At 43.0% G+C, this 19165-nt stretch overlaps 1 protein-coding gene across 6 annotated transcripts in view; it reads right to left on the reverse strand.

Moving 5' to 3' along the window:
* TAOK3 (TAO kinase 3) overlaps positions 1–18953 on the reverse strand; it is a 94734-nt gene extending 75781 nt beyond the window's left edge. For 2 of the 6 annotated variants that reach the window (XM_060785425.2, XM_060785420.2), the window contains exon 1: positions 18697–18915. The gene's annotated coding sequence lies outside the window, so the exon portion shown is untranslated. The other 4 variants (XM_060785423.2, XM_060785422.2, XM_060785421.2 and 1 more) reach the window with 4 other exon arrangements.
* Positions 18954–19165: the final 212 nt, after the last annotated feature.

Here is a 19165-nt window from a genome sequence, read left to right on the forward strand (position 1 = left end):
TGAAGTTCTCCAGATCTTGATAGGACTGCACCGTTCATCAGATCTTTCACCATAGTCCATGCTACAAGGAATGTTATGAGTTGAGGTTTAACAACATTCAAAGGCTTGTATTATTTCCCTCCCTGATATAAACCATATCCATGCTGAGAGTGTCATCTGAAGAGAAACAAGCATAACATATGTATCATTTTTGGGGCATAAAATGGTCCACTACTGCAATTACTGGCCACATTCATCCTGCAGACTTTAGTTTCACAGCCATGCGCTCTCTGCCAAAGAACTATGAATTGTAGCTGCATGAAAGGATATCGAAAGATCTCTTTAAAAAATGTTTGCCAGCCCCTAAAACTACAACTCCCATAATTATTTGGAAGATATCAGACAGCCCAGTAAGACATCAATGCATACATCAGTGGTTCTCAACCTGGGGTCCCCAGATGTTTTTGGCCTACAACTCCCAGAAATCCCAGCCAGTTTGCCAGCTGTTAGGATTTCTGGGAGTTGAAGGCCAAAAACATCTGGGGACCCCAGGTTGAGAACCACTGGCATACATAGTACAGGTGCTCCCTTGACAGGTCAAGACATCAGTGTCAGAAAAAAGGGCTTTGCAATTTGATATTATCCACACCGCAGGGATAGATCCTACGTGTGTAACAACAGCAAGATGTGACTGAGGCTAGCCCATTTATTAAAATGAGGTGCAAAAAAAAAAAAGAAAGCACCACAGATAGTAGGAAGAACTGGGAGCACAATACTGGAAATTCCTTCTTGACAACTGGAAGGCAGTGTATAACAGGAGAATTAATGTGAGTTACTCATGCACACAGTTGAACTTTACAATTTACTGTAACTGCTGAAGAAAAAAGACCTGGGGTCAATGCAGTCAGCTCTCTGGAAGCATCTGGGCTCAGGAAAAAAGTCACAGAGCAAATACAGGATTCAGCCTCTAGTCTAAGAAGAATATGCCATTCCATGATGCCCTTGACCAGAACCAGCCAAGTATAGTTTACCTTAGGCGAGGTAGAGGGCAAAACGAAGACCACAGACACCACAAATCCATTAACTTATATGCTCAGCATGAAGACATAAAAAGAGCCATTGTTTTCTCCTGAAAGCTATAAAACACCCATGACTCAAGTAACTATAACAAGTTGTTCCCTTCTTTCTCAAGCTCGTTCTTTTCCGTTCTTGTTTTGCTCCCTCCCTTGGTAAGTTCTACACTGGTTTTCTGGCTCTTCTCATATGTTCTGATAATCACCCCATTTAAGCAGTGGATCTAAAAGCTAAACTCAGATTGCCTCAGTCTCTCAGATATCTCAACCCAAATGTGTGAAAGTCCAATCTAACTTTTCTCCTCCCTTGGGGGAAAGTTCAAATCTCAACCTCAGATATCTCGCTGCAAGAGGAGGGATGTGGGGTCCAACTACTGTACCCCCACTGCAACAACCAAATCAAAAACAAACCAATTGCCAACTATACATTTTATTCAAAAACCAACCCCAAAATTCTGAGTCAACTTTTATATTTGGATCAATGCGAGTACTGTACCTCAATTCTAGTCGCTTCAAACCCAGAACCTCAATCAATGGCTGATGCCAAATGAGAGACTCCCCCCTGGGCACACAGAAAACTGGGCGACTTGGAAGGCACTGAACAGACTGTGCTCTGGCACCACGAGATGCAGGGGCTACAAAGTGGAATCCACGACATGCGAGTGTGGAGAAGAGCAAACCACTGACCACCTGCTGCAATGCAACCTGAGCCCTGCTACATGCACAATGGAGGACCTCCTTGCAGCAACACCAGAGGCACTCCAAGTGGCCAGATACTGGTCAAAGGACATTTAATCAACTACCAAGCTTGCAAACTTTGTGTTTTGTCTGTCTGTCTGTTTATTTTGTTAAAAATGTAATACAAATGTCTGGTTGCTCCTGACACGATAAATAAACCTCAATTCTTATCAACTGTACCTCAATTCTTATCAAAAATGAAACCATCCCCTTCTCTGAGCAGAGTAGCAAAAGGCAAGAGCATATTGGGGGGGGGGGGGTGTATACACATATGCACACATATATAATGGATAAATTAGAAATCATTGGTTTTATGCTAAACAGTTGCCGTGACCTATACATAAGGTCAACTTATACCTGAGTATGCATGGTAACGTTTTGATCTGGTTGTTACAAAGGCCATACGGTATAATAAGCATTGCTAAAAAAAGTAAACAGCAAACATCTCTCCAAATAAGGCTCCCACTCCTTTCAGAAAACATACATCAAAGGAGAAACACAAGTGAGTTCTAGTGCTATTACTTGGTTTCAAAGTTCTACAGAAGTCCCTGCTTAAAGTTTCCTTTTCACCTTGAACTGGTACTACTAGCATCCAATGATAAAAGGGGTTTCATTAAGTAGTTCAAACCTAAGGTGTATACAACAGACAATCTTCCAACCTGGAACAATCGTGTGTCTAAGCTACTTGAAACAATTCAGATATTTAGTCTCCTGCTCAGGAAAGGAGATGGAACAGAAGCATCCTGTTCCATGCATGTCTATGGTAATTGGCTTCTTAGAGATGGCAACCACAAAAATTTAAATGCTTTAGAATATTGGCCACAATTGAGGATTTGGTGAAAACTAATTTGGACATGCTTTTGAAAACGGCTGCCATAGATGTGAACAGATGGCAATCCCTACAGCTATCATTGTCAGACTGAGCAAATGTGATCAAAATGAAAGCGTCCTCTTTCCTGGTATGCTTTACAAGAACTCAATATTTTGCCCACAGACTCTTGAGGAGATTCCTACGCAGTCAAAAACTGTATATAGTCTACCCCAATTTGACAACTGTACATAAACAAAGAAGCTTCTGTTTTCCTCTTTATTATCTAGATCCCCTCCTTCCCTTAAACCACTCTATGTTGATCCCAAAGAAACAATTCCAGTTGAGGTGTATTTCAACTTCTATTGACAGATCTTCCTGGGGAAATTGCTACTCTGACAGCCATGCGTTGTATGTACAACATGCTCAGTCTGGGGGCAAACAGAATGGCCTTATCTGCTTTCACAATCCAAGGCATAACTGTTTTATAGAAAGAAGTAAAATGCCAGAGAAGAAAAGCAACAACTCTAACATTTAAAGCTTCAGGTATCTGTTCAGTCTTAACCTTCCCAGCTCCCAGATGCATTAAGCATTTCAAAGAACTAAAAAATAACTATTGTGTTACACAGAATATTTCCAAAAAGATGTACGCGCCAAAACCAGATGGAGGTCGACGCTCTTGGAACAAACAGGCAAAGCTATTAGTTGCCTGGAAGACTGCATTTAAAGTAAATAAAAATCACCACAAGGCATCAGATTCAGATTTACTAAAGGAAAAGTTCACTCATATCCTCACTTTGGCCCTGTTTGACGATTACCCCATTCTTGAACATGATATTTCAAGACATCAAGTCAGTGCAAGTTGCATTTACTGGTACAGGGCATTCACACCAATGACATACAGTACATTTAGATGTTCTAGCTGTGAATCCTTTTTGAGTAGCTAAGAGTAATGTCCTTCCCAAATTGCCTAATGATTGCCATTACACAAATGGTTGCTAAACATTAACATAGTCACGTATAAAAGTATGCTTCATATCACTAATATCTTCTAGAGATATGAGGAGAAAGCAAGACAAAATTATACTGTAAGTTTTAAGACTGAAACTTTCCATGATGGAAACCCTATAACCATGGCTAAAACAGTCTTTCTGGCCAACGGTTTCAACCCCCAGAGAAAGACAGTAAATTATCTAGGGCAATAAAAAGAAGCAGTCAAAGTCTGACACAAGAGCATGCAGAGATACATAGCATGTGCTGTTTGTGGTGGGGTCAGCTTTAGACAGACATGCGGAAAAGAAAGTGAAACAGCCGGGCCTGTCCTCTATGTGGTACACAGAATCCCAATACAGCTTTAGAGGAAGGCAAATTAGTGAACCCATAGAGGAAGAGTCAGTACTGCAGCTAATGCTGTATGACTCATATATGGATATAAACAGAAGAGCTCTTCCAAATCAAACCAAAGGCCTACCTAGTTCAGCATGCTGTTCTCACCATAGCCAAATGGAATGTGCATGCATTCCATTTATGAACAGCTCAACACTTAACAAACATTCCCAACACAATACAAACATCAAAAATATCCTTCTCTACTTATATTATTAATTTTCTTAGCAAGGTAAAGCTAACAGGTTCAGAATTATCTGCACTCCTTCCCACCTGATCTTTTTCATATACTGGCATTACACTGAATATCTTCAGTCTTCTCATTCAGAGAAAATCAGAGAGATACTGCATATTTTTGTTCAGCAACTGAGCAGCCACATAAGAGTCCAACTATTCAAGTGATAACTTCTGTTAGAACCCACTAGCCAGCAACATACATCCAGAGAGCTCATACACAGAGCATGAAGGCAATGGCCCTTTTTCACTGGTTGTGCACGTGCTCTAGTCTTCACAGATACAGCGCCTCAGAGACAAAAGGCCAAAACAATTCAAAGATCTGCACTCAAGGGTTAATATGGGAAAATTCATACAATGTATAAAAACTTGGTTCCAAACTGGGATAAACAACAAGCAGCAAAGTTATGATTTGGGAAAGAAATGTGACAAGCAGTACCATGAAATAAAGAAGTGACATCCACCTTAAACCTACAGAATTAAAAACTGTGACCAGAACCCAGAGAAGCCTTAAAAATCATGGGGACTAGAAACTTGTCTGACCTCTTTAACAGGTGTAAAACAAACAAACTAATCTTGTCTAAAGTCAAGAAACCCTGGTACAGATCCTGCGTACAACAAAAGCTCTCTCAATTTGGTCCTCCTAGGCATGAAAACTGAACAGGTAGAAGGCCAGGCCATGTGTCAAAGCCGGAGCTGAAACATAGGAGTGGATGCAGAAACCTTGTTTTTCAGAGCCAGGAAGTAAGGAGTAGCTACACTCACATCATACTTATTGGCCCACACATGAAAATCCAAAGGAAACCGACATCATAACCACAATCTCATTCTGCACAAGTCTTACCTGTTCTTAGAAGACTATTTCCTTGGATAAGCAAGAAAATGAAAGGAAACGAAAAGTGACACCGAAAGTCCACGGCATCAGACAGAAGAAGGTGAGCCCCTCACTCCTGCTCAATCATCTCTGCGTGATCTCTCCGCTTTATAACATCTGGGTGGCTCAAAGAGAACCAGCAAGGGGGGAAAAACTAACAGCCACCCCCATGCACTCCCAGCATCTGCAACCACAAAGACTCATGCTTGCAGTGAGATAACTCCAGATGCTAAAAATAACCAGCTGACTGCAATTCCCACTGTATGTAGCTGGGCAGAAAGGATTCATTTCCCCCAAGCACGCTTCTTTCTCCATTGCAATGTTAAAAGCCAAACTTCAGGCAAACATGCCCACAAAGGCCTGCATGGTAACTTCTCCTACAAAATACGAAGGAAAAACTTTTGCGAGAACACAGCCACAATTGGTTTTTCAGATACAATTTTATCAGAGCCCTCAATAAAGAGACAAGGATAGATGAGACTTGGGAGAATTGTGCCTGTCTTTTGCCTCAATGTCAGCCTCACTATTCCTGAATGCTGTTGCAGGTGATAATAAGCAGGGCTACTCAAACCACAAGAGGGATGGGAGAAAAAAACAACACATAGGGTTACTGGTGAAGATCAAAATAAGCACAACATCAAATATGTCCTCTAACATGTAATCCAGGAACAACTGCAGAAGCTGGACTTGTGAACAATGTTATCCATTTCTTTCTGAAAGCTACCTTTTAAACAGTAGAGAAAGCAGCCAGATCAAGTGTTACACAAGAGAAGAACCATCTATTACCTTACCAAATCCTGTGTCCACAAAACTGTATGTTAAAATAACAGTACTGTTAGGATAAAGAGTTAGGGGAGAACTTGCACCTGGACTGTGTGTACATAAGTCTTGTTATGTCCTACAGTTTGCAACAGCATAATACTCCTTTACCTCACTGGGGGAAGTGGCTTGATGACTCCAAGTTTTCAGAGAGATAGCTGTGTTAGTCTGAAGCAACACAAAAGGAAAAGGGGAGCTGGGTGAAACAAGGCATCTAGCAACTCTTAAACTCGACTGTTTTATTTTAGCATGAGCTTCTGTGGATTTTCATCCACTTCTGCAGATGAACTGAGATCATAACTCCTCTAAGAAGTACCCGGCAGCATAGATAGCTCTCCCTTCTGCACAATCTATGGTCCAATGTGGTCCATAGCTCATTTCAAGGAGTTATGATGCTGATCTTGGTGGGTTAAGGAAGGAACAGAAATAACTGCTTGGCAAACACGTTGTTAATTGTTGCAGGTTAAATATATGTACCTTGAGGCCTGAAAAACATCACAACACTATCCATCCCACATCAAGATCTCAAAATAGAATTTGAGAGTATGGAGCCCTGACAAGAACATCTACAATAATATTATACCAGGAATCACAGAAATATTTAAAAGAAAAAATATTTTTAGTATCTTTGGAATAGTTTGTCCTTTTGTTCACCCAGATCTCTAGGCTTTTCCCCATCTTCCCATCAATTTGTTTTTAAGCTGATTCCATTTATCTGAGCATTTATTACTGTCCGTTCCTTCATTTTTATCAGCCTTTATCGGCTATAGCATATCAGAAGCTCTCATTTCAATTCCTCCTCACAATACTGAAAATATTAGTATCATTTCATCAACTCCTCAAAATTACTCAAAGTCACTTCAGATAAGTAAGTGATTGACCCGGATCTTCAAAGATCAACCCAAAAAAAGATTCAGAGTCTTGACATTAATACTCAGAAAGACCAAATCCAACAGTGCCATCCAAGACTATTTCAAAGGAGAAAGGGAAGACTCCATGAGAAAAATGCAGCAAAGGTTAATGCCACATGGAGAACGTTGGAAAAGACTTCTGAATCTTGCCATATATTAATGCATAGCAACGTGCAGACTGCACAACATTTTCCTATCATCTGTCACTATTGAAGGAACCAGATGTATGTACTACATCTAAAATTTTCATTTATCCAATTTGAAAACACATGTGTAGGTTTGCTTTCTTTATTGAAGAATATCTTGCCCTCTACTTTCTTTGTATCTGGTTCAGGACAACACTGCTCAACTTCCTGCGCAGACTAACAAGTTCAGATTTTATTTTCCCCCAATCTCAAGGAAGCTCATAAAATATGAAAACCATACAGATAAAAAACTGAAAAAGTGATATTTAAACCAGTTGTAAACCAGTTGTAAACGCTGAAAGCCTTTTCTTGCAACATCCGACCAATAGCCAAAAGTACATATGAATGATAAGGTAACCAAGAGAACCTAAGAGCAACCCTTGAGAAAGCCCTCAGTGAACATTATAAATAGTTGCCTTATACTGAACCAGATTCTTGACCTTGATCTTTTCAGCCCAATACAATGAACTTTGACCTGTAGGATCAATTCTAAACCTGAGAGGAGAAGATAGATTTCCCAGTCCTATTACCTTAGGAGAGAGAATTTTAATGGGAGATCAAACTTGGGTCTTTCTTCTTGCATATCTCCATATCATGATCTCCCCAATACAACCATAGCAACAGCAAGAATTGCAAATCTAATATTCAGTATGTGCCTATCACGTCTTCAGAAAATGAAAACAATCATTCAACCCCCCCCCCCCCATAAAAAGGAGTTTTTTAAAAAATCTACAGGCATAAGGAAATTGGGAAGGGGTGATATTCACAGATGCTTCATACAAGTAATGTTTGAGCATCCCTTAGACCAGTGGTTCTCAACCTGTGGGTCCCCAAATGTTTTGACCTTCAACTCCCAGAAATCCTAACAGCCGGTAAACTGGCTGGGATTTCTGGGAGTTGTTGGCCAAAACACCTGGGGGCCCATGGGTTTAGAACCAATGCCTTAGACAGAATGCACAAATCTTAAATACATCAAAATCCGAAACTGTTCACATCTATCAGAGTAATTTGATTGTGCTTTTACTGCATGGAAGGGGGTTGAACTAGATGGCCCACGTGGTCCCTTCACACTCTATTATTCTATGAATGGCTGACAAAGTGGCATCTTTGTTTTCTGATGGTTCAGTGTACACAAACGTTGTCGCATGCACAAAATTATTCTAAAACATATACAATTCCCATCAGGCTGTGTGCATAAAGTGTATATAAAACATAAATGCAGTTTGTGTGTAGACTTGGGTCCTTTCTTCAAAATACCTCATCATGTACATATATAAAAATACAGGTATTCCAAAATCCAAACCCCTAAATACCTCTAGTAACAAGCAATTCAAATAAAGGATGCTCAATTTGGATTGCTTCTTTGCCTGATGAAAAGCAGGAATTGCTACAGCTTTTTGTTTAACCACATTGAAAAGAATATGCAAGCTACAACACAAACTCTTTGTCATGACATAAAATCAAAATAGGATTGTGTGCTGATTTTTTCCTTGTTCAGTACTATAGTCTACTCCCTCACTGCCCTACATTTCTTTACAGAGAATGAATTTCCTCAGGGTGATTCAGCTCTGACTATACTACCATGAATCTGGCAGAACACACTGAAAACCTCTATCAGCAACACCCCCTTCTTACTTTTGCTTAGTGAGAGACAAAGAACACAACTTGAAATTGTAAAAGAACAGATTAAAGTCAATAGGCGGTGTGGTGTTTGCATCTCTTTTGAAAGTAGGGTAACACTAGAACACAGGTATAAATGCTTCATCTGAAACACTCTGGGAGCCAAGAAGAGATGGTTGACCCACCAAAACCGACCAAGGATTCATTAACATCGCTTCTATAACACACTGGATTCAAATTATGTCCTTTGTATTTGATATTTTTCTTCCTACACAAGACACCAAGATGAAAAGAAGAAATATAACTACAAACTTCCTTTAGCTGTGGAGTGGATTAAATTTAAAAATTTTACAGCAAAGAAACAAATTGAACAAGTGTAGTCGTAGAAATTCACAGCAGATATTTCCCACAGAAGGCAAAGAGATATTGTGTGCTAACCTAGGAAAACCCAGATGATCCGAATAAAACACAAAGGTTTTGCAGGACATCTGTGCCTTTTCATCTGGGGAATCCCATATGAGGCAGCTGCTTTGACTGCAATAAAAGGACCTATCCTCATGAGTTAACGTGCCAAAGAATAACATTTAAGCGGTAGATCCAGGTGCTTCCACACTAACAGATCAACTGGCAAGACGAACCCACCTTGAACTAGAGTCCTCCTTAATCAAAAGAACTGCTCAAAGCCTTCATGAAAAGCACATCTAGGAGCTAGAATGGGCTTCTTTGAAAGCACTGTGCTAGAGCTGTGGCAAAAAAGCTATTGAGGAGTTAACAACCCAGCCTGCTGATTCACATATGCGGCTGGGGCACTTTCGCAAATAGTTTATCTCCCTGCTCTTAATGCATGCAAAAAAAGTTATTTCTGTGGAAGGTATTCTCAGAAAATGAAGTATTAAGATCAGCTAATCATTAGCTTCAAAGTACTGTATACAGTATTAAAAATTGGCCCACAATTGTTATCTGCAATAAAATGAAATTTCATCATACTTTATGGGTTACATAGAAATTATTTAGAAATGCAAACTGCCCACCCAGAAAACCAATAATAGAGTGTTCTTGGGAGAGGAGAAGGAAGCAGACAGATAAACACTGCGACTTTTCCTTTTCCTGGAAAGAAACTGAGTGGTATGAGCCTCTAAGGCATAAGTCGCCAAAAGGATGCCCACCTTCTCAAAAATCCAAATGAGACGACTTGTTGAAAAAGCACTGGGATCCTGCCCCTAGGGATACCGCTTATGGCTGCGAGCCATCATAGTTTCCTGATTATCTTGCCAGGGAACACATTCTTAAAACTATCAGGTTAAAATGAGACATGTATTAAAACTGCATTTTATTGGTTTGAAAGCATTCCATTATGACTCTGCCAAAAGTGTTCTGTAAGCTCTTTACATTAAATCTGACATTTTCCTACCACTACAAGTTGAGTAATGAATTCCTCATATACACAGCATGAGCTCACCCTGCTATAGAGAGAAGCACATGAACACTGTACCCATGAGTAAAGGAGGAAGCAAACCTAATCCCAAGTGTCGGTGGCAGTGCTCAGACTCTCTTATAAAACCTGTCACCATCATAAATCAATCCTCTGGGAGTACGCTGTTTCAATAATGGGGGTGGGAATCAGTTTTTCTTTACAAAGCATCGTAACAGCATCTTGAAAGTAGAATTGTTCTAAACACATAAATATGTTCAGTCATGGGAGAAACAAATGGCGCATGATACAAATGTTTTTCCCCCACTTATGCAGTTCTCTGGTGAGTCAGAACATGACTCTGGAGAAGGTGCTCACCTCAGGTTTGATGACTATTATCTCCTTTGACCATAGCTGGGAGGATAAGAGCTGTAAGGAAGCCAGCAAGATCTCCAAAGATGTTTCCTTTTAGATGGCTTAGGCATACCTACCTATCTCTATAAAAGCTACTAGCCTAATCTACATGATTTCTGCAATAATCAGGGATCCTTTGCCTTTGATACACCTTTCACAACCAGGACTATGGTCTGACAGACCAAGTTGCAAAGTTTAGAGCATGGGACCCCAAACTATGGCCTGTGAGCAGGATGCACCCTCCAAAGTCCTTTATCCAGCCCCCACTCTAAACTTTAGACTTAGGGTTGCCCTAGATCTGAAACAACTTGAAGGCACACAACAATCCTAATTAATTTGATTCTCCCAGCAGCCAAAAGCTACTCCACACTTCCCATTGAAATACTGGTAAGTTTATGTTAGTTAAACTTGTTCTTCATTTTAAATATTATCCGTTTCTTTCATGGTTTTTGCACTACAAATAAGATATGCACAGTTGCATAGGAATTCATTCATGCGTGTTTTTTTTTTAAACTATAGTCCTGTCCCCTGTCTCCCTAACAGTCTGAGGGACTATGAACCAGCTGCCAGCTTTAAAAGTTTGAGGATCCCTGGTTGAGAGACTAATGCTTGAAGAGCCTAATGCAGAAGATATTCTACAGTCATGCTCACAGTAAGAACAATGGTGGGTCTTAGATTCCAGTGTTCTGAGAAGTGAACTTAGAAATACTAGTACAATACATTTAAGTGTTTTTGTTCTGCTTTTTGAACTAATTTATTAGCACTGTGGCTCCCCTCTCAAATGCACACACATACTGTACATTACAACAGTTTGGTTATGTGCCTACCTTTGCCTGCTCTTCATGTCTTTCCATCTACAAGTTGTCCAACACCTACTTTGCACTTACTTCCTCTTCTTTCATTTGCATGGGGTCACTACCATCAGTTAAAGTTATGTTAAAGCCCAGTTGGTCTATAGATGACTCTTGTGGCCTCTTTCAGCTCAAGAGCTTCTTGGATTCTATAGAATTCTACAAGCATCAAAAACATTACAGAGAGACTTCCCTCTTGGAAAGAAGGAAGAACCTTTAAATATTTCCTGAACTAAACCATAGTCCTATTTACTTACATAAATAAAAATGTGTAAGTCATAAATCCACACACACCCCTTCACAGTGCTCAAAAACGCTTTATTAGCCATACACAGGGAATGGGCAGTAAACAGAACAGTCTTAAGGATTTGTTCCCAATCACACAAACCTAAGCTATGCGCTCCTCATTCTTCCTTCATTTCAGATAAATCAATTGTTTTTCTTTTAAAAATACCTCCTTTACAGGGAAGGCATGCTGAAATGAAGCTAATTCAGCTCCATTTCTATAGCACCCATCAACATCTTGTGATGATGATCAGTGCCGCTTCTAATCCTCAAACATGCAATTGTGTCTTGAGGTACTCTGAAGACTGATGTTTTCAGGAAGCCCTCAGGTTTATAATTTATGGGGAAATTTGTGGGGAAATTACAGATTCTGAATAGTACACATGTAAAACAGCTGTCCAAACTCTCATAGCCAATGTGAAAAATTAGTGTTAAACCATGTTTAATATTTCCATACACCACTCAGGTTTTATAACCACTCACCTCTTGACTAAGTTGAGTCTAGACAACATACAAAAAAGACTGAAGTAAAAAGACGCTTAGAAAAGATCTCAGCAAATAAGGATGCAATTGGTCTGGTGTAATAATTGCACAAAACCAATCCTTTTATGAACACTTAAGATCGAACATCCAGGAGGAAAGGAGCTCTGCTTGCAATACAAGGAGTGGAGTATCTAATGAAAGCATTCCACAGGGCGAGAAGCACAACTGAAAAGGTCTAGCTGAATACCATTCTTCAGTATAAACCCAGAATACAGCAGGACTTCACTAAGTGATTTAAGATAGGCTTCCTCAACCTGATGCCCTCTGGATGTGGTTTCACTTCTTCTAGAGGGTCACTCTCATGAGCTAACCCCTCCACAAGAAATTCCCAAGGAGGACTGATGGAAATAACTCAGAACTCGAAGACAGGGTGCTGAAATTTTCTGAGAAACTTGCATGTAGAATATATTGATGGCTTTCAACCAACAAGCCTTTCTGAAAAGTAGACCTTACATAATAAATAAATAAACAGCCCTTCTTCAGAAGCCATTCATAATAGTTGACAACCTACAAAAAAACAAGGACAAGAGGAAAACTCCACCACAGATATATGATGAAAATATACCATATATCTGCAAGGGCCAGGAAGTAAATAAACATAGCCCTTGTCAACCCCTCAACTTTCATTTTCAGTGGATACTTAAATGACAACAATGAAGAAGACAACTGCCGCTCCTCTAAGAAGAAAAAAAAGCAAGAGCCAAGGTGCAAAGAAGGTGGCTACCCTACTAGCAGCATGTATTTGGGAACTACAAACAGAGCATATGCAGTCAAGTTTAAAATCAGAGATGGGAAAGGGTGAGCACATTAAATGAATCATTAATATGTTAAAAAATTTAATCCAATTATGTTTAGGCAGAAAAGAGCACATTTCACTATTAAGTTATTTTTAAACAAGCATTTATAATTTATGTTAACCGTACTGCAGTAAAAAACCTTACCAGAAGCAGGACGAAAAATCCCAATCAAGATTGTATTCCTTTCTCATCCCCACCTTTTGCCCATGTTTAGAGCTTCACAAGTAATGAAACCGACAGCATTTTTGAAAATCCAGTTTCTCATCCACTCCACCCAAAACCTAGCTCTTGTTTCCCATTTCCCACTTCCTTTCCCTGCCTTCACTTTCTGATTCCCACCCAGGACTCAGCAAAAGCCCCAGAATTATGAGTTTCAAAATTCAAAGGTAAAATAAATAATTAGGTACACATGAAAGTATGAGTTCTCAACTGGATTTTTAATCTCCGTTTGGATAGAGCGGGATAGGTCTGCAATTATTACTGCACTGAAATCCTCCTATCCCACATATTGGTGGGAACAGAATACATACAGGTTGAGTCTCCCTGCTCTAAAGTGCTGTGGACCAGAAGTGTTTGGGACCCCCCCCCCCCCAATATTCTAGAATACCTGCGAAGACCTAAAGTTTAGATCTTGGAGATGGGGCTTTTGCTTACACGCAGAATTTATCAACACCTCATTACATGAGTAGCCTGAATATCACTTTATACACAGTATTTTTGATTAATATTGTGCCTGAAACAAAGTTTGCATCATTTAAACATCAGAAAGCAAGGGGACCACTACCTCAGCTAACCCATATTGAGAATTCCAGATTTCCACAGAAGGGAAACTAGACCCATATTCATAAATAAAGTATCTCCTGAACTCTGCAATATCCCCCCCCCTACTTCCTCTTGACCTTCCCCTAATGCTGGAGGAGACCCCCCCCCCAGATCCACCCACATACTCAGTCTTAAATACATATTCCTAAATGACCCCCCCCCCCCCAACACTGCTCTCCTCCACCTATCTCCCTCCCCTCCAAACCTCTCCTCCACCTCCCTCCCTCCCTCCCTCCCCCAGAGCTCTTTCCTACATATTCAGGGGATATAATATCTATTCCTCAAAACTGTTCCCCCAAACCTAACCCTCCGTAATTCCTCCCCTTTCCCCTAATCCCCCCTCCCTAAACTTGGGGTGAAGGCTCTCCTCCACACTGCCTCTCTTTGCTTCCCACTTAGGGCCCTACCCTGAATTAAATATCCCTAAAGAAACTCTCCCAAACTCTACTCTGCCACCTGACCTCACTTCCCCAGAGCCAGAAAGGGAGATTCCCCCCTTTATCACACATACTCAGGTGCTAAAATAAATATTCCTAGAAAAACTGTCCCTCAAACACTGCTCTTGCGCTTCTTCCAGATATAAATAAATATTACCATCACCATCATCATCTTCCTTACACCCCTTCCCTTCTTCCCACTTTGGACCCCATCCCACTTACTCAGGGGGGTCCAAGACAGTCATCTGTGGAACATTAAAGACATCTCTCTAAAGAAACTCTCCCCACTCCCCTAACCTCCCTACCCTCCAATTCTTTGAGTCTCATTTAAGAGAAGAAAGCAGAATATAAAGTAAATATAACAATCATCATCTTCATCATCATTCCCTCCACCCAACCTTTTTCTAATTTAGGAATTTGTCCCACTTACTCAGGGGAATTAAAGATGTCTCCCTAAATAAACTCTTACCCCCTCCTTAGCCCCCCTTTCCCACTTATGACCTTATCCAACTTGGGAATTCAAGACACATTCCTAGGAACGCCCCCCCGCCCCCCCCCCCAACTTTGCCACTCCTTTCTATCTTGACCTCTATCTCCAATCTTGGAGGGAATACCCCCCCCCCCAAAAATCACATCACACATATTTAGGGGTTAAACTGAATATCCCTTCCTAAACTGTAACCCAAACTCTGTTCTCCTCAAACCACTCCCTTCCCCTCAATCCTGGAGAAGGACTCTCTTCCCCCTTGCCTTCCTCTCCTTCCCTATCCCATATACTCACGGGAATTCAAGACAGATCCCTGAAGAAAATTAAAGACATATCCCTGAAGAGATTCGCCCCCAAACTCTCCCCTGGCATAAATATAATGATTATCACCCCCAACCCCTTCTTCCCACTTAGGACCCCATCCCACTCACTCAGGAGGATTCAAGACAGATCTCTAGAGATGCTTTCTCCACTTTCTCTCTCCCCTGACATGAGTATCATCATCATCATCATCATCATCCCTCCTTCCAACGTAGGACCCCATCCCACTCAGGGGGATTCAAGACAGATCCCTAGAGATGCTCTCCCCATTTTTTCTCTCACCAGACATGAGTATCATAATCATCACCATCATGCCCCCTTCCCTCTTAGGACCCCATCCCACCCACTCAGGGGGATTCAAGACAGATCCTTGGAGGTGCTCTCCCCTGACATAAACATCATCACCATCACCTACCTTCTTCCCACTTATGACCCAATCCCATTCACTGCGAGGGATTCAAGATCTTTACCTATAGAAACTCTCCCCCTAACTCTGCCTCCCTCCTTTCTCCCTTGACTTCACTTCTTCCCCAGTCTTGGAGAGGATACTCCCTCCCCCAATCATACACATATTCTGGGCCTAAAAGTAATATTACTTACTAAACTGTCCCTTGAACTCTGCTCCCCTTTTCCCCCAATACTGGAGAGAAGACTCTCTTCTCCTTGCCTTCCTCTTCTTCCCCATCCCATATACTCAGGGGAATTCAAGACATATCCATGAAGAAAATTAAAGACATATCCCTAGAGATGCTGTCCACTAACATGAGTATCATCATAACCCCCCACTTCTTCTCACTTAGGCCCCATCCCACTCACTCAGGGGGATTCAAGACAGATCCCTAGAGATGCTCTTCCCTGACATATTTATTATTATTATCATCATCATCATCATCATCATCATCATCATCATCCCCTCTTTCTTCCCACTTATGACACAATCCCACTCACTCAGGGGGATTGGAGACTCCCAAAACACTCTCCCCCAAACTCTGTCTCCCCCTCCCATCCGCCTTGACCTCACTTCCTCTCCAGTCTTGGATGGTATACTCCCCCTCCCCCAATCGCAAACATACTCAGGGGCTGAAACGAATATTCCTAACTAAACTATCTCCCAAACTCTGCTCCTCCTTTCCCCAATCCTGGAGAGGAGACTCTCCCCCCCTTGCCTTCCTCTCCTTCCCTACTCCATATACTTATGGGAATTCAAGACAGAACCCTGAAGAAAATTAAAGACAGCTCCCTAGAGATGTTCTACCCACCCTCTCTCTCCCCTGACATGAATATCAGTATCATCATCATCACCCCCCCCCATTCCCACTTAGGACCCCATCCCAGTAAACTCAGGGGGATTCAAGATCCAAATAAACTCTCCCCCACACTGAAGCCCCACTTTCTCCCTTGGTCTCATTTCCTCCCCAGTTTTGAAGAGGATACCTCCCCAAATCACACATACTCTCAGGAGCTAAAATGAATATTTCTTACTAAATTGTCCCTCAAATTTTGCTCCCCCTTTCCCAAATCTTGGGGACAAGACTCTCTTCCCCCTTACCTTCGTCTCCTTCCCTATCCCATATACTCAGGGGAATTCAAGGCACATCCCAGAAGAAAATTAAAGGTATATCCTTGAAGCAGCTCTCCCCCAAGCTCTCCCCTGACATAAATATAATCATCACCATCCCCCATCCCTTCTTCTCACTTAGGACCCCATCCCACTCAGAAGGATTCAAGACCTCTACCTATAGAAACTCTCCCCCAAACTTGTCCCCCCACTTTCTCCCTTGACCTCACTTCCTCCCCAATCTTGGAGGGGATACTCCTTCCCCCCAATCACACACATACTCAGGGGCTAAAATGAATATTCCTTACTAAACTGTCCCCCAAACAGTGCTCCCCTCTCCCCTGATCTCCCTTTCCCTCAATCCTGGAGGGGAGGCTCTCTTCCTCCTTGCCTTCCTCTCCTTCCCTACCCCACATACTCTGGGGAATGCGAGGCAGATCTCTAGAGAAAATTAAAGACATATCCCCAAAGAAATTGTCCCCCAAACTTCCCTGACAGAAATATAATCATCATCGTCACCCCCCCCCCCCATTTAGGACCCCATCCCACTCACTTAGGGGGATTCAAGAATCAAAGAAACTCTCTCCAAACTCTGACTCCCTTGCTTTCTCCCTTGACCTCACTTCCCCCCCCCCCACCACCACCACCACCACCACCACACACACACACACACACAATCACACACATAGGGGCTAAAATGAATGTTCCTTACTAAACCGTCCCCCGAACTCTGCTCTCCTCAACCTCCACTCCCCCTTCCCCTGATCTCCCTTTCCCTCTATCCTGGGGAGAAAACTCCCTTCCCCTCCTTCCCTATCTGATATACTCAGGGGAATTCAAGGCAGATCCCTGAAGAAAATTAAAGACATCTCCCTAGAGATGCTCTCCCCTGACATGAGTATCATCATCACCCCTCTTCTGTCCACTTAGAACCCCATCCTACTCACCCAGGGGGTTCAAAACAGATCCCTAGAGATGCTCTCGCCTGTTGTGAGTAGTATCATCATTACCATCACCCCCTCCCCTTCCCACTTAGGACCCCATCTCACTCACTGTGGGAGATTCAAGACTCAAAGAAACTCTCCCCCAAACTCTGTCTCCCTCCCTTTCTCCCTTGACCTCACTTCCTCCCCAGTCTTGGAGGGATACTTCTCCCCCAACCCCAAATCCCCAGTCACACACACACTCAGGAGCTAAAATGACTATGCCTTATTAAACTGTCCCTCAAACAGTGCTCCCCTCCCCTCCTCCTTTCCCCTGATCTCCCCTTCCCTCAATCCTGGAGGGGAGACTCTCTTCCCCCTTGCCTTCCTCTCCTTTCCTATCCCATATACTCAGGGGAATTCAAGGCTGATCCCTGAAGAAAATTAAAGACATGTTCCCCTGACATGAGTATCATTACCCCCCTCCCTTCCCATTTAGGACCCCATCCCACTCATTATTCAAGAGGATTCAAGACCCAAAGAAACTCTCCCCTCAAACTCTGTTTCCCTCCCTTTCTCCCTTGACCTCAATCTTGGAGGGGATGCTCCCCCCCCCCCCCATATCACGCACATACGAATATTCATGACTAAACTGTCCCCCAAACAGTGCTCTCCTCTCTTGTCTTGGAAGGAGGTCACTTGAGGGGATCCAGTGCCTCTCCCTGCAGGGAATTCAAGACATCTCCCTGGAGAAACTCTCCCCTGATGAGGCAATACCGGCGCCCTCCTGAAGCCACCAACTCTCTTGCTGGCTTCCTTCCTGCCTTTGCCACCTGGCAGTTCCCTTCCCCGCCGTTAGGGGGTGCCCACCTCCTTCTATCCCCCTCCCCTTCCTTCCTAATTTGTCTTCCTCCTCCTCCTCCTCCTCCTCCCTCCACATTCTTCCTTCACATCCCCTCGACTGTTCGTCATACCTGAGTTTTGAAGGGGGGGCGAGGAAGACTCCTTTTTGTCCAACCCCCGCCTCACTTCTTCCCCCTCAGTTTCTTTTCCGCTCCTTTTTCTCCCCTTCAGGGCTCTTTGCTGTGGTGTTTTGGTCAGGACCCCCCCTCCTCCCCTCACCGCGCATGCGCACACGTCCCTCGCCTCTTCTTCCCTCAGCAAAAACACTCAAGGGAGGGAGGGGGGGGAGAGACAGTTTCCTCACAGAGCCCAAGTACCTCTCTCCTTCCTCCTCCTCCGTCGGACGGGGGGAAAAGTTCTCCGCTGCCGTCCAGGCCCCGGCGACGGTCAGGGGAAAGCGGAGCAGCCAAAGCCAAGCGCGGACGAGGCGTCCGACCCGCACTAAGACCCACCCCGCTTCTCCTTCGCCCTGAGGTGCGGTTCCTGCTTCTTTCCCAGGCGCGGCCAGCGAAACCGCGCTCGACGGCCTCGGCACTCGACTCACCCGCCTTCGAGGTCGGCCTCAAGGAGTTTGACGCCGCTTGGCCCCGCCCCCGCTCTGCCTTATAAGGAGAAAGGGGGCGGGGTACGTCTTGCGGGGGCGGGCCAATGAGGCGACGGGCTCGACTCCCGCCTTCGAGGCCGGGTAAAGGAGTTCGACGCTTCCTGGCCCCGCCCCCCTGCCAAACCTTATAAGGAGAAATGGGGCGGGGCTGAATTAGGAAGGCGGTCCAATGACTCCCGCCT

The sequence above is a fragment of the Anolis sagrei genome, chromosome X (assembly GCF_037176765.1).
Source record: "Anolis sagrei isolate rAnoSag1 chromosome X, rAnoSag1.mat, whole genome shotgun sequence".
Taxonomy (NCBI): domain Eukaryota; kingdom Metazoa; phylum Chordata; class Lepidosauria; order Squamata; family Dactyloidae; genus Anolis; species Anolis sagrei.